The sequence below is a fragment of the Pseudopipra pipra genome, chromosome 27 (genome assembly GCF_036250125.1).
Source record: "Pseudopipra pipra isolate bDixPip1 chromosome 27, bDixPip1.hap1, whole genome shotgun sequence".
NCBI lineage: Eukaryota > Metazoa > Chordata > Aves > Passeriformes > Pipridae > Pseudopipra > Pseudopipra pipra.
In genome coordinates this window covers 2618883-2632121 of record NC_087575.1, presented here as the reverse complement: position 1 = coordinate 2632121, position 13239 = coordinate 2618883, and the positions used below count along the sequence as shown (strand labels likewise).

Here is a 13239-nt window from a genome sequence, read left to right as displayed (position 1 = left end):
CGTGGCTAACCCCTCCTCTCCAAAGGACTTCTTTCCGTCTTCAAAAGCTTGGTGCCTGGCGTTACCGCGCAGTTGGAAGCGGGCAGAGCCTGTCATTCGACCTGAGCAGGCAGAGCTTGGCTTCTGAGCCAGCCTGAGCTTCCCCCTGCCCCCCCCCCCGTGCCCTCTGCAGGCTTTGCTCAAGGTCTACGGTGTGAAGGTATGGTGAGCACCCTCCAAAGGTAATAATGCTGCTCGATTTTGCATGACGACTTTGTTAGTCATACAGGAGATCCCAAATGTGGGCAGGACTCCTGATCCCGGGAAGCATTAAAGATGTTGAGGGACTTGAAAAGACCAGGAAATACACTTTCTTATTTCTGGTTTTCAGAGGCTTCGTGCCATTTCCCACTGTCACAGGAATAGGGGGCGAGGGTATGGGGTATCACTAATGTAATTTGACCTTACAGGTTTTATGTGAATCCAGGTTTTGTGAACAGACGTTCACACACTTCTGACCTTCGAGAAGCAGCTTTGCTCTTGGGCTGCATGTAAATTAAGACAGGATAGTGGCTGTGTCACTACACTCCATCTGTATTTTACATTTTCTACAACAGCTATGCAATATACTCATCTTAACCAGAACTCGAATTTTTTTGTGCTAGATGCCTGGATAGTTACTGAGCAAGCACCACCTCTTTCAACTTCAGTCTCTCTTCTGACACCACATTTTAAATTATCTGAACTGGGCAGTGCTAACAGACCTCCCCCATCGAATGGGGTTTTTTTGAAACAAGGTTTTAAACCTGTGGACGAAACATATATGCATACAAAAACTTGCTCAAGGGAGCATATCATGGAATTGAAGCCTTACTAAATAACTTTGTTACTGAGTACCCAAGTAAAATCCTTCAGAGAACACTTCTCTCCTGCGGCTCCCTCGCCTTGTTGTCAGTGCCAAAGCATGTTGCTGCTACAAGGTGGACATTCAGCCCCAGGATCGTTGTGGAGCCACTTGCTCTGCATTTCCTTGTCCTTGCCGTGATCAGAGGCAGTGGGTGCCTTGTGGCCATTAACAAGTGAGACACTCCATGGTGTAGAAGTGTTAGAGGGGAGAGTCTGAATAATGTTTTATTTCTTTATTTGCTGTTTCTGTATCATTTCACTGCATAGTATTGCAAGGGAATCAGCAATGGTACATTCAAAGTGGGAAGCATAGTTTCCAGGATTTACAGCTGTGTAATTCCCATGGGATTTAGTCTCATTGGTCAGCACTGGCTGTGTGCTGGTGACCTGAGTGACATTGTAGCACAAGGCTTTCTGCTCAGACACTCGCATGCTCTTCTCATCTCCTCACAGGGAACTAAACAAACCTGCCATGAGCACAGCTGAAGATTTGGGAGGTAAGAGCGTGTGTGTGCATGGGAAAGCACCAGGAAGAGGGGGAAATATGCTCAAGTCGGAGAGAGCGGTTTGTGCTGGGAGCACACGAGAGCTTTCAGCCCCTCAGCCAGGATTCCTGCACTGTTGAAAGGCTGGCATTCCTCAGGGTTACTTTATCATTCATGTCTTTAAGTAAGAAGAAACTGTAAGTTTTTTGCCCAAGGTAACAGGTTTTGAGTTAACCTGGGGTGAGCAGAGGTTGTCCAGAGCCGATCACTCCAGAGGTGCAAGGAATGCAAACAGCAGGGGTTTCTTGTGCTCAGCATGGCCAGAGCTGAAGGAGAGGTCAGTTCTGCTGGTCACCATGCTGGAGCTTTGCCCTTCATGTTGCTCTGCATTGAGTGTCAGCAGTGCTAAAAAAAAAAATATTACAAAGCAGAGCCAAGTAGGCAGGATGTTGTTCCAGAGGTACTTCTTATCACAGTGCTAAAAGAGGGCTGAGCAGATAGAGTAGGTGTCCTGGCAAATGGGCACAGTTCATGGCAGCAAAGAAAAGCAGCAGCCTGGCAAGCAGATAAACACACTGCTGGTTTGCTTCCCAAGTGCTTCAGCGTGGTCTGCCATGATGAAGAGGAGTGGAATTTTCCATCTGGTTAGTCAGACAGTGTGTGCCATGCTCCTGGCTCCCCACCCTGGCTGCTTGCAGATGCCCGTTTAGCTGCAGGCTATGAACGGTGAGATTTCTCAGGGGCTTCTCCTAGGTCAGGAACAATCACTGGAAAAGTAGATCAGAGAGCTCACAGAGGAGGTGGCCTGATAAGCTGGAAACGTGCCTTCCCTTTGGCTCAGTTTCTGTAATGAGCTGTGAGACAGCTTGTGTTGCCTCTGTTGACAGAGTGCAGCCAGCACAGCACCACTCCAAGCTTCTCTGAGCAAGGATTTGGGCCCCACGTGCCTGCCTGAGCTCCACCTGACACCCACAGGCATCTGGGGCCACCACATCTCCCATCCTCTTTATGACCCATGATAGGGGATGGGGAGAAAGCTCCCTGACTGGAAACTCAGCAAAGGTTGGAGGCAGGAGGGATCCTGAAGAGTGTGACTGCCCATACCCAGCTGTGCTGTGAGCTGGCACAGGACAGCCAGCTTGGAGCACCCTTCCCATGGATGGAGACCTTCCAAATCACAGCCCAGCACCGTCTGTGTGTGCTGCCTGCGTGGGCCAGGGAAATTCAGGCACCAAATCTGTGCCCCAGGGGGTGAAGTGTGGACAGCAAACCCTTCTGTAGCACCAAAAGGGAACAAAACTATCCCTGAGAGACTAGCTCTGGACAACTGTTTGAAGGGAAGGCCATGCTTTCCACTGTAATACTTCAGAGATGTAGTAGAAAGGGAAAAGCTTAGGAAGCTCAACCTGTTCTACTGTTAATTTGAAATCTGGTTTATTGACTTCAGACTGCATTAATATATTCAGGTCTATAATGGAGTGATCTGGCAGAAATCCTGCTGACTGTACAAGATCCAAAGATGGGCAGATAGCTACATACACCTTTGGTGCAACATACCATCCTCTGAGGACAAAGACAGTTTGGCAAGGAGATGCACTGAGTGTCACCAGCAGTCAGAAAGAGGTGATTCTGAATCTTTGTCATACAGCTTCCAGGAGATGCCCCACAGCAGGAAAGATGTGGAGATTCCTTCTGGATCTGGGAACCTTCGAGTTCTCCACCTGGGGGTCTTACAGCAAGGCTCTACCCCAAGGTGAACAGATGTTTTGTCAAAATTAGGAGCCTAAGAAATATGACAGAAGAATGTCATTAAAAGAGTGAAATAAAGTCTCTGGAGAAGAGAAAGGTAGAGTGTGCTTTTCTTAGAGAGAACTTGAGAGAATTAAAGACCAAGTCCATCAGGAGTGGTCGAAAGCAGATGGGTTTAGGGGATTCTGAAATTTAGTGAAGGAAAGCCAAGGGTGGAGATTTCCTCTAGAGCTCTGTGTTTTCTGAAGTCTTGCAGTTTTTAATTCTCCTTCCAGAAAGCCACTGAATAATGGGGTAGACTCCTAATGGAAAGCAAATTGCCAAACCAGACCTCAGAAGTCAACACAATCCTTCAGTCTGCAGTCTAAGATCTCACCTGGGAGGAGAGGAGGAATCACATGAATCTCTGCTGAGGGAGGTGATGATTTAAGGGGGCATCTGGAAAAAACTGGGAAGTGCTGCAGTCCCCTGACAGCCCCAGGACCATCCACCTTTACTAAGATTTTCGATCCCCAGACCTCATTTTCATTTTAGCCTCTAAGATTGTGTCTGCAGGTGCTGTGTGCTGGCTTATCCATGGTGATTAAGCTCCAATCTCTTGGTGTGCCAATGCCAGCATTGCCATTAACATCAGGAAGTTCAGGTCAGCTCCTGTACAGCAGCAGCTGACTGCTTCTTCCTACTGATCATGTATCATTTCCAGGGTCAGGGAGATCCAGGCTTATATAATTTGCCTGAAATTCTGGTGAATTCATGACCACCAAAAGAGAGTAATGCAGGTTCCGAAATTTTTCTAAATAGTATATTCCACTTAAAAGAAAATTAATTAACACAGGGCTATTCCTGTCCTGAAAAAGGAGGTCAGACCAGATGATCACACTTGGTCCCTTTTGTCCTTGTAATACATATACACATACACAGCACTGGGAGCTGCTGGGGAAGAGCACAATGCCAATGGTGATACCATGCAGAAAATGCCCAAGAAAATGGGCCAAGTTAAATTTGGACAAATATATCATCAAAGCAGCAGAAGTAAAGCATTTCCATCCTGTTTTCCCAGCTTGGAGAAGGCAGACTTAGCCCATAGTAGCATCAGACTAAGCTACTTGAAACACCAGAAGGGCTTTGTGACATCCTCCAGTTCTTACAGCTCACTAATAGAGGATGCCCAAGTGAAAGCTGGGTGCTGCTGTTGCAAAATCATGCGAGCTGTTCCCCTGAAGTAATTAATCTCCAGTTCAGACATTTCAGATTATTGACATAGAACAGGGTGTACATGAAGGTGCTGTATTGCAGAGTCTCATCCACAGAAAAAGACCACGCTCAGAACAAATAATAATTGTGTCCACTGGTGTTCAGAACACTGCTGCTGCTTCCAAGGACTGTTTGTTGTTGTGTTTTTTTTTATTGCTTGGCTACATAAAAAATACACTCAAACAATATTTTTACCCTAAGTGCAGCTCCTCTCAACACAGTTGCTCTTCCAGTTTTGGCCTTCCTGATACCACAGTTGTCCTATGGGATAACATCATCCTGCACTGAAGACTCAATTTCTCCCTTCATGGCTTCCCAGGGACCTTCTAACATCACTCAAGCCAGAGACTGTTCCAGAGTGATTGCCTCCAATCCAACAACCTGTGTTTCCCAAGAACCCAACTCTCATTCTTGAGTGGGATTCCCTTCTCCCTAACCATCCTTGGTTGCCCCATCATCACCCAGCTGTGGTGCCAGGGGAGGCTGGGGAGCCAGGGAAGAGCAGCAGCAAAGTGATGCTGGGGAGGGAACAGAGCAGGGAAAAGGTAAAGTGAGAAAAACTGCCAAGGTTTATTCACTAGGAATAAGCCTGGGGACAGAGCACCGATGTTTGAGGGAGGGTTTGCTGTCTCTGGGAAGGCAGAGAAGGGAGATCAATACAGCAGCAAAGATGCAAAGGTTATTGATGGGTTAGAAACCATGGAATCATCTGAGAATGGTCATTTCAGAATGACCAAAAAGGGGGTGGGATCCATACACCAACTGAAGTGCACCTACACCAATGCCAGCAGGATGACAACAAACAAGAGCTGGAAGCCAGTGCAGAGCAGGAAAACTGTAACTGGGGGAGTGGCTGGACCTGATGGTTTCAGAGGGCTTTTCCAACCTGAACAATACCCTGGAACGTGGAAAAAAACACCTCAGATTTGACCCTCATTACTTGAAGACCACTCAGAAGGGATGGAGTGAGATCAGACAAGGCAGGACATGAAGGGATAAGATCAGAGCACATTCACGTCACTCTATTGTGGATATTCAGCTAAACTTCCAGTCTGGATTGCCTCTTGCTGGGTAGATAGCAGTTCTGAGAAATAAGGATCTGAAGAAAGGGACAGGGAAAGGCTCAGCCATCATATCTACTCTGGCTTCTCCCTCCTTCCAGGGCAGCTGTGGCAAAGCACATCCACCTTGTGCTGTATTGAAGACCATCCTTCTCCACAGCAGGAAATTCTCTTATTGAAAGAATTTGCATGAGAGTTTCAATAAGAAATAATATATTTGCAAGGGCAATCCCTAGGAGCCATGCTGTCCATGTTTCTGGCAGGATGCATTTCACAGTGCTTCAAAGGCTGTGTGAAGATGGGCCCTGGGAAATGCTTCTGCCTACATGAATTCACTTGTGAAGTTGCACTGCATGTCTGTCCATAAAGCAGCCAGAGCAATTGGGCATGTCTGGAATTCAGCTGTCCAAACTTATAAGTGACTGCAAGAGAACTGCCTAGTTCTAGCAAAGAAGCAGCATCTCCTATAGGTGAGAAGAGTTGTGTAATTGTTAAAATGCCAGGCGAGCACAGAGAAGGCAGCTCTGGTACTTTGCTTTTATGGCTGTTCTACTCCAGAGGCAGAAAGGGATTTTCCAGCCACTGTGACAAAGAACACAAGCTCTGTGCTAATATTCAGGCAGGCAGCTGATGACTGTTGGCATCCACACTGAGACTCCAACTCCACCGTGCACAGAAAACTGCAGCAGTGCAGAAGAGAGAGCTGCCCAAGCTGGGAGGGTGAGAACCAGGGTGGGCAGTTGTGCAGGACAAAGCACAGCCAAGCACAGGCTGCAGGAGGCAAAAAGCAGAGGTGTGAAGGAAGGAGACATGCAGACTGCTCATGGAAAGGGAGAAATTAAAAAAGTGCCACACTGTCACTGGAACTGTCTCTGTGCTGCACAAGCCATGGAAGAAAGCTGCATTCCCAAGTCATTGAGTTAAATACAGTAGAGTTAAATGTACAAATGCAATAAGGCAAGCTAAAAAAAAAAAAGTCTTCAGAAAGAACATTTTTATGGTATGAAACCTGAATCAAGTCTCTTTCAAATGGATCAGGCAGTTTGTAGTGTGGCAGACAAGCATGGGGCTGGGAGGAAGAGTCACAAGTAGATTAGGGCAGGGAAGAAAAGCAAAATCACTCCTCACCCCTATTGTCATGCTGGGGGAACCAGGTGAGTTTCCACCAGGGAATATCTCAGGGTGGCAGCAAGGGATTCATTCTCCAGTGGCAGTGCACTTTCTCAAAGTGTTTGAGAAAATGGTGTTTTGGAAATGTCAGGCATCACCAGAGCAACCACTGTAAAAATCTGCAGTTCCCACTGGCTGGGCCTGGATAGTGATTTACAGAGATTGTTAAAATAAAAAAAGGTACATAGCAAGTCACACAAACTCCTGAAGCAGAACTCCCCTTAGCAGTGTGCAGAACAAGATCCCTGTGCACCTGGGAGAAGCACAGAGCATGAGCTGGAATTCAAAATAGCTGAAACCCTTCAGTCACATCCACTCTCAGCAGAACCAAGGAGAAAATGAGGGCACTTTTGAATGACAGAAGCTTCAGGAACTTGCAAAACTCTGTCTCACTCATCAGTTGAAACTGCCCAAGCCAAAATTTGGGGTAATAATTTTTGTCACTGGATATAGAGTTTTTTAACTTTACCTTCTTTGTTTTGTTGTCCCATCAGAAATTCTAACCAAAACGTCCTGGCAGGTGCTGTCAGTGAGAACAGCACTGGATGCTCTTTCTCTTTTAGCCCTCTGGGCCCTCTTCTACTTGGCCTTTGCTTTCCCTCCAGGCTGCAGCCAGGACAATGCACCATGACAGCTTGGCTACACGGGGATGCTGCAGAGCACCATGAGAGCTACAGTCTATAAAACAAGGTAAAAAAATTATGAGAGGCACTCACATGAAGAAATTATTACAGCTCAGGTAGGAGTAGATTTACATCGGTCTGCTCCAAAACAAAATATTTTTTTTTTTTTACATTTCTGAATTTTCCTGAACTTCATGTGTTGTAAGAGTTGAAATTTTGACTTTTTGTTAAAAAATAGGGCAAAAATAGATGTTGAAATATTGGCATTTCCCATAGGAAGGAAATTCCATTATTTGAGCAGCTCTGTGAAACACAAAGGATGTTCATTTGCAGAAACTCTACTAACTTGTAATGAAGGTCGCAGCTGCATAATTGGACTCTGCTCCCAGGGCCAGTGAGCAGTGTAGGAGACAGAATTAATCCCAACCCCCAAATTAAGGTTACTGTAACAAGGAGAACAAGACTACAGAATTGCAAAATCCAGGGAAGGAAGGGCTGAAGGATTGCTTAACACACAAAGAAATCACATTTTTCCCCACGACAATTAGCAGCTGGGAATATCCCAGTGGCTTTTTACACTGCAGCAGAAGACATCCATGTCCTAGGACAGGTCTAGGTGTGAATGGCCCAAATCCATCCTCCCAGTCAGCCACACATTCAGGTGACAGGGCTGCCACACTTACCTGCCATTCACTGCTACTGCCTGCCTCCACTTCTCTTAAGGACTAAGCATGGTCCTTAAGGGTTTTCTTTTCAGCAGTTCAGATAAATCAAGCACTTTCAAAAGGCTAAGAGCTTGCTGGAAGTCAGTGAAGCCATGGGATGGTGGGTACACCTTCTACTTGGGTTTTGTATCCCAGCCCTGCAGCCTCAATGCCTCCTCTGGGTTGTGTGTCCCAACTGGGTGTGCTGTGACTGCATTCAACAGACACTCACATGGGAGTTTTAATTTATCATTATTAGTCAACCCTTAGCCCACTTTTAGGTGTCTTGCATTTTAAAGATCCACTGGATAACCAATCCTTCTTAAAAAGCAGAGATGATAAAGAAGAAGTTGCTTTACTGGAACTGCAAACCTCTCCTTTAGACAATAAACCCTCCATAATAATCTGATTAGTCCTTTGCCCAGAACTTCACTTTTTTAGGACTGGGGTCTTTCCAAGTTGGGCAGAGATACATACTGAGAATGTGTTTAAAGACAGAATGGGTGCCCTGTGCCTATGTAACATTTTTAGTCTACTTTTAGGATTAGAATAAATCATTTTGAAAGGTGCTTTGAAAGGAAATCTCGGGGGAGCTGATTTGGGAAAGCTATTCCAGGCTGTTTCCCATCAAGCCATTCCTTTATCTTCAAGTGGTTGTGCAAGGATAGTGTCAGAACAGCCTCTGAAAGGTGACTCTGTGACGTGAGGTGCAGTTTTCATGTCTTTTCTCGTTGCCTCTCTCAAGGTGACATTGTGAGTTTCCTTTTTACCCGTTGTTGAAAACTTAGAGCATCCCCTGGCCTCTGTGTGATGGGGATGATCAGACATGCCTGGCACTCGTAGAACGAGGAGAGACTTGTGGGATTTAGCTGATTTAGGGTTTTTTTTCCCCAAGGATTGGTCTACCCTGGGAAGACTCTGCCTGGGCATCAGGCAGCTCAATCCGGAGGGAGCAGAGCTCGTCAACTCCTCCATAGCCTCAGGCTGCTGCTCTGTGTCCTATTTAATAACTCAAACTTGTCTGGAAATTGCCACAGGTGCAAGTTGAAACGAAACACGGGAAAAAAATGCCGAAGGAGAAGGTTTAAGGCATTTGTCACTGTGAGTTTATGGCTTAAAAAGGCCTGTGGGTGCTAACCTGGGGGTTAAAAATGGGCAGAAATTAGTACAGATTCTAGGAGCCAAGCTGAACTTCAGGTGTAGGAGGTGGAAAGGACAACCATTCACTGTTTGCCAAACACTGCTGCCTGAGGTGGAATCAGGGAAACACAGGGCAGCTGAGGGGTGGCCAAGTGTGTGGCAGCTCTGCCACTCTCTGGGTGGCATCAGAAATGCACTTGTCCAGCCCAGGAGTGCTCTGCTGCAGGTCACCAGCCAACAGTGCAGCTTGGGGCTCTCCTGCAAGAGCAGCTGCCAGCCAAGCCATGTGAGAAGCAGGGGCACGAAGAGTAGGAGATGTCCTTTCTCTGGGACTGCCCCAGCAACAGCCACTATTGTGGACCCAGCAGAAGAAGCAAAGGAGACCAGCCATGCACCAGACCAGGCTGCCATGGTCCATCTTCCTTTACCTCTGTGGCTGGGCTGGCTCTGAGCCACACTTCTGCAGAAGGGTTTTGGTGTGTGGTGCAGGCAGAGAGCTGGAACCTATTCCCCATAACCAGAGACATTAGTTTTGGAATAAAATTATGTTCCTGTGTAGCCCATTCCAATATGTGCTTGGCTGGAAAGATGACTGAAATTTTTCAGGGCACACGGATTGGGTTTCCAGTCCCCATTTAACACTTGCATGACCTGAGATGTGATTGAACCTTCAATAGGAAGATTAAGGCCATTAGTGCTATGTGAGCCACCAAATCTTGTGAAGACCAAGCAATTTATTGGGTGCAGAGAGTATGTCTTTGTCTCCTGATGCAGCAATGGCTCCGTGTCTGTGCTGATGGAGCAAGTTTAAACAAGGGAGAATGACAGAGACAGTCAAGATCCCAAACTCCAGCCAAGTCCCATCTAATCACCATCCCTGTTTCTGGTTGTGCTCAATGATTTCAAAGGTCTTTTCAAACCTAAACAATTCTGTGAGCAATGCCTGAAAAAGCCAGTTGGTGCTGGGAGCTGCTCTCTGTAATGTGGAATGAAGAGGCCCAGCTCTCTTCTTCCTACAGAGCTGATGGGGGCACAGGGTTTGGGGGGATTTCAGTACCAGGGCCCTCTGTCAGATGAGCCTGGTGCTTTGGCTTTGACCTGCTCCTGGCTGGATGAGTTCAAACTCTGTGACAAGCTCCAGCTGTAGACACAACACATCAACACTGGTGTGCCAAAGCCAGAGCAGGCAGCAAAGGCCCCCACTGAGGTCACCTGAATTAAGGAGAAGGCTACTTTCAGGAAACAGCTTTTATGTCCATCGTGAGTCATGTATCTGGTAGGAATAGAAACAGAGGTGCTGTTGTGACTTTGGTGCTGTGCCTGGTTTTTTGGACATAATTTTTCACTCTGCCACATTTGGAGGCCAGCACAGGCTGCGTGGGGCTCACACCTGCAACCTGACTTGTGGTTCTGGCATAGTGCACTGATAGAAATTTTGAAATGTGGGAATTCCATCCAAGAAACCAATATTTAAGAAATCAGTGAGTAAAGACAGTGGAAGCTTTGCCTGCTTCCTTGAAGGCAGAGTCTGTCTCCCTTGAAGACTGTGCTGCTCATGTATTTCCTTTGCACGCTCAGTGAACCGATTCCTCCTCACGACTTGCCTCATGCACCAAAGGGGAACTGCAGCAATTTGGCTGAGGCACAGACACATGCCCATCCCCTCAGGCTGATCTGGACAAACCACAGGGGTGTGTCTGGACCTCTGAGGTCCTGTGCACACAGACTAGACCAGTGAAGGATCTGCCTGTCCAGTATCCAGCTGTTGCTGCTGGCTGTACTTATGCATGCAGCCTCCCTCGTGGAAGGAACCCTCATGAGGGGCAGGACTGGGATGGGGACGAGATCTGATCTCATTTAACAGCTGCCCTGCTCTCTGTTACTGCTAACTCTCCTTGCAGCTTGTGTGAGGAGGCAAAAGAAAGTGCAAACCCACTGGTACTGTGAGACCCAGAATGGGCTCCATGCAACCTCCTGGTGACAGGTGCTTTCTGTGCTTTGGTCTCCTGCAATCATCGAAGATTTTTTCAGTCTCCTCCTACATGCCACTCCCCCACCCCTTACTGCCATGTATCCTGAGCATATTACAGTCTTCCTTTCCTCTCTCAGGAGGTGCTGCTCAGAGCTCTCTGCTAACACTGTATCTTTCTAGAGAGAATATCCTGCTTCCTGCCTTTGAGCTGAAAGAATTAAAGAACGAAACAACTCAGAATAATCCCCCAAGACGAAAAAGACCCGCTGCCCTCCCTGCTTGACAACCTGTGCTGGTTCCAGGTGAGTGGTTTTGTCAGTGAATCTGAATGCATGAATAAGAGTGGTGCCAACTCCAGGAGCTGAAGCAGGGAAGGAGGGTAGCAGGAGATTTCCTTGGGCATGTGCATGAGAGAGTGGCAGGGATAGCTCTTGCCTGCTTTAGGACATGGGGCTGCCCAGAGGGGAGTGCTTTAAAAGTGGGACTGTACGTTCCAGGCTGGGATTAAATGCTTGGTGGGCAGCTTGAGTGGGACAACCTTGTCACAGGACCTTGGCATGAGTAGGGGGCAATGGGGAGAGCACTTGTCCTCCCACTACTGGACTTAGGCCCCAAACCCGCTGTTCAGCTGGTAATCACTTTGTCATTTTAGAGCTTAGCTGGGCTGAAATTCCTGCCTGTTTCAGATTCCTCTCCCCCTAGCTGGTGCTCTCTTACAGAGGTGGGTCAGTGGATGGGCCCTGGGCAGATGTATTCTCCTCCTGGGTCCATTGTTGTGGTAGGGGTTGTCTGGGTGGGAGCTGGCTGCCAGGTACCAAGTGGAAAACAGAGATGCCCTAGCACTTCACTGAGCAGGAAGCCCTGCCAGGGGCTGCTATAGCAACACAGAGATGGCTGAGTTCACCCCAGTTGGGCTTGTGAACAGAAATTTTCAGCACAGGCACTTTGGCTGTACTGCTTTCAGCTCGTACTTCCCTTCCCAAGGGCAAGCAATGGACCAGGCTCCAAAGGATCCAATAGCATCAGGGGTGAGGATGCCTCCAGCCAGGGGGTCTGTGAGTCCTGTGAGGATAGAGATCCTGGTCCTCAGGATTGAAAAAAATGTCCAGCCAATGTCCAGTGGCTGGATTCAATGCTCCTGACAACAGGCACTGAGCTATTGATGGGGGGAGGTCAGGCGGGAGCGGAGACATCCACTCCTCCTTTGCTGTCCTTGCAAAGACGGTCCGTGCGAAGCACCCGCCTTACTCAGCTGTCAGGGGGGGTCTGTAACTCCCCACTCGGGAGTTCCCGTGGTCTGCCCAAAAGCAAGTAGGATTTGACAGCTGCTAATGGCAGTTTTCAGACCACTGAGCAGAGGGGCAGGTCCCTTCCCTCCCTCGCAAGCGCCGAGCCTCCCCTCCCACCGCTCGAGGACGGGCTGTTTAACTCCTGCCCTCTCCCTAAGTGACCCAGCACTAGAAATCCACCTTGGAAAGACTGGTACAGCTTTTTCAGTGACCCCTTGCCTTGCCCTTCCATATTTGCTGAGCTTGTGCACAGCTCTTCCCAACTCCTTCCCTTCTGCGTAGATTCCTCCCTCTTCTCCCACTTCGGGGGCTTCCCCGCTGCCACCTGTGGAGACTTAAAATCCTGGTGGTTTCGATTTTGAACATAAAGCAGAGTTTCCTCGGAGATAAGAGAAACAGTGATTCCAAGTGGATTATTCCAGTTTCTGGCTGGCTTTCAGCAATGAAAACAAAAAAGGGAGTTGTGGTAGCAGAGGGAAGACGGAACCTGGGGCAGCTTTGGGTGAGGGGGATGCCCGGCTCTGACACGCTTTTCCAGGGTCATCCCTTTAGCAGCCCGGCTTCCCTGAGTGCCACATGCCACGCCCATGGCACAGTGTGACAGTATGTGCTGTACCAAACACCTCTGCCTTGGGAATATATTGCCTCTCTTGTCCCAGCCCCTGGAGTCTGGTAAACCTGGGAGAGGCTTTGCGGTGGACATTCTAATTTGGCTGAGTTCTGCCACTCCCAGGAGTAAAACTGCCTAATTAGATTAACCCCTTGTGTGTTCTTCTACACAGACATTAGCAATAGTAGGACAATGGTGTAAAGCACCAGCATTTCAGTCATTATCTCCCACCCATTTGTTCTGAGTGCTGACAACTGGGTTTATCCAAGCCAAGAGCCTGAATCCTCTAGAGGCTGG

At 47.9% G+C, this 13239-nt stretch overlaps 1 protein-coding gene and 1 long non-coding RNA gene across 6 annotated transcripts in view; one reads left to right on the top strand and one right to left on the bottom strand.

The window, feature by feature from the left end:
• The first annotated feature begins 129 nt into the window (after positions 1-129).
• LOC135403563 (excitatory amino acid transporter 4-like) overlaps positions 130-13239 on the top strand; it is a 35599-nt gene continuing 22489 nt past the window's right edge. Inside the window, exons 1-4 of one of the 5 annotated variants that reach the window (XM_064637699.1) lie at positions 145-199; positions 1339-1382; positions 7210-7294; positions 11224-11345. The gene's annotated coding sequence lies outside the window, so the exon portion shown is untranslated. Of the gene's footprint in view, positions 222-1338; positions 1383-7209; positions 7295-11223; positions 11346-13239 lie in introns of all 5 variants that reach the window. The other 4 variants (XM_064637697.1, XM_064637702.1, XM_064637700.1 and 1 more) reach the window with 4 other exon arrangements.
• Positions 144-13239, bottom strand: part of LOC135403571 (uncharacterized) — a 37735-nt gene continuing 24639 nt past the window's right edge. Inside the window, exon 3 of the long non-coding RNA XR_010425430.1 lies at positions 144-2137. This is a non-coding gene — a long non-coding RNA (uncharacterized LOC135403571). The remainder of the gene's footprint in view (positions 2138-13239) is intronic.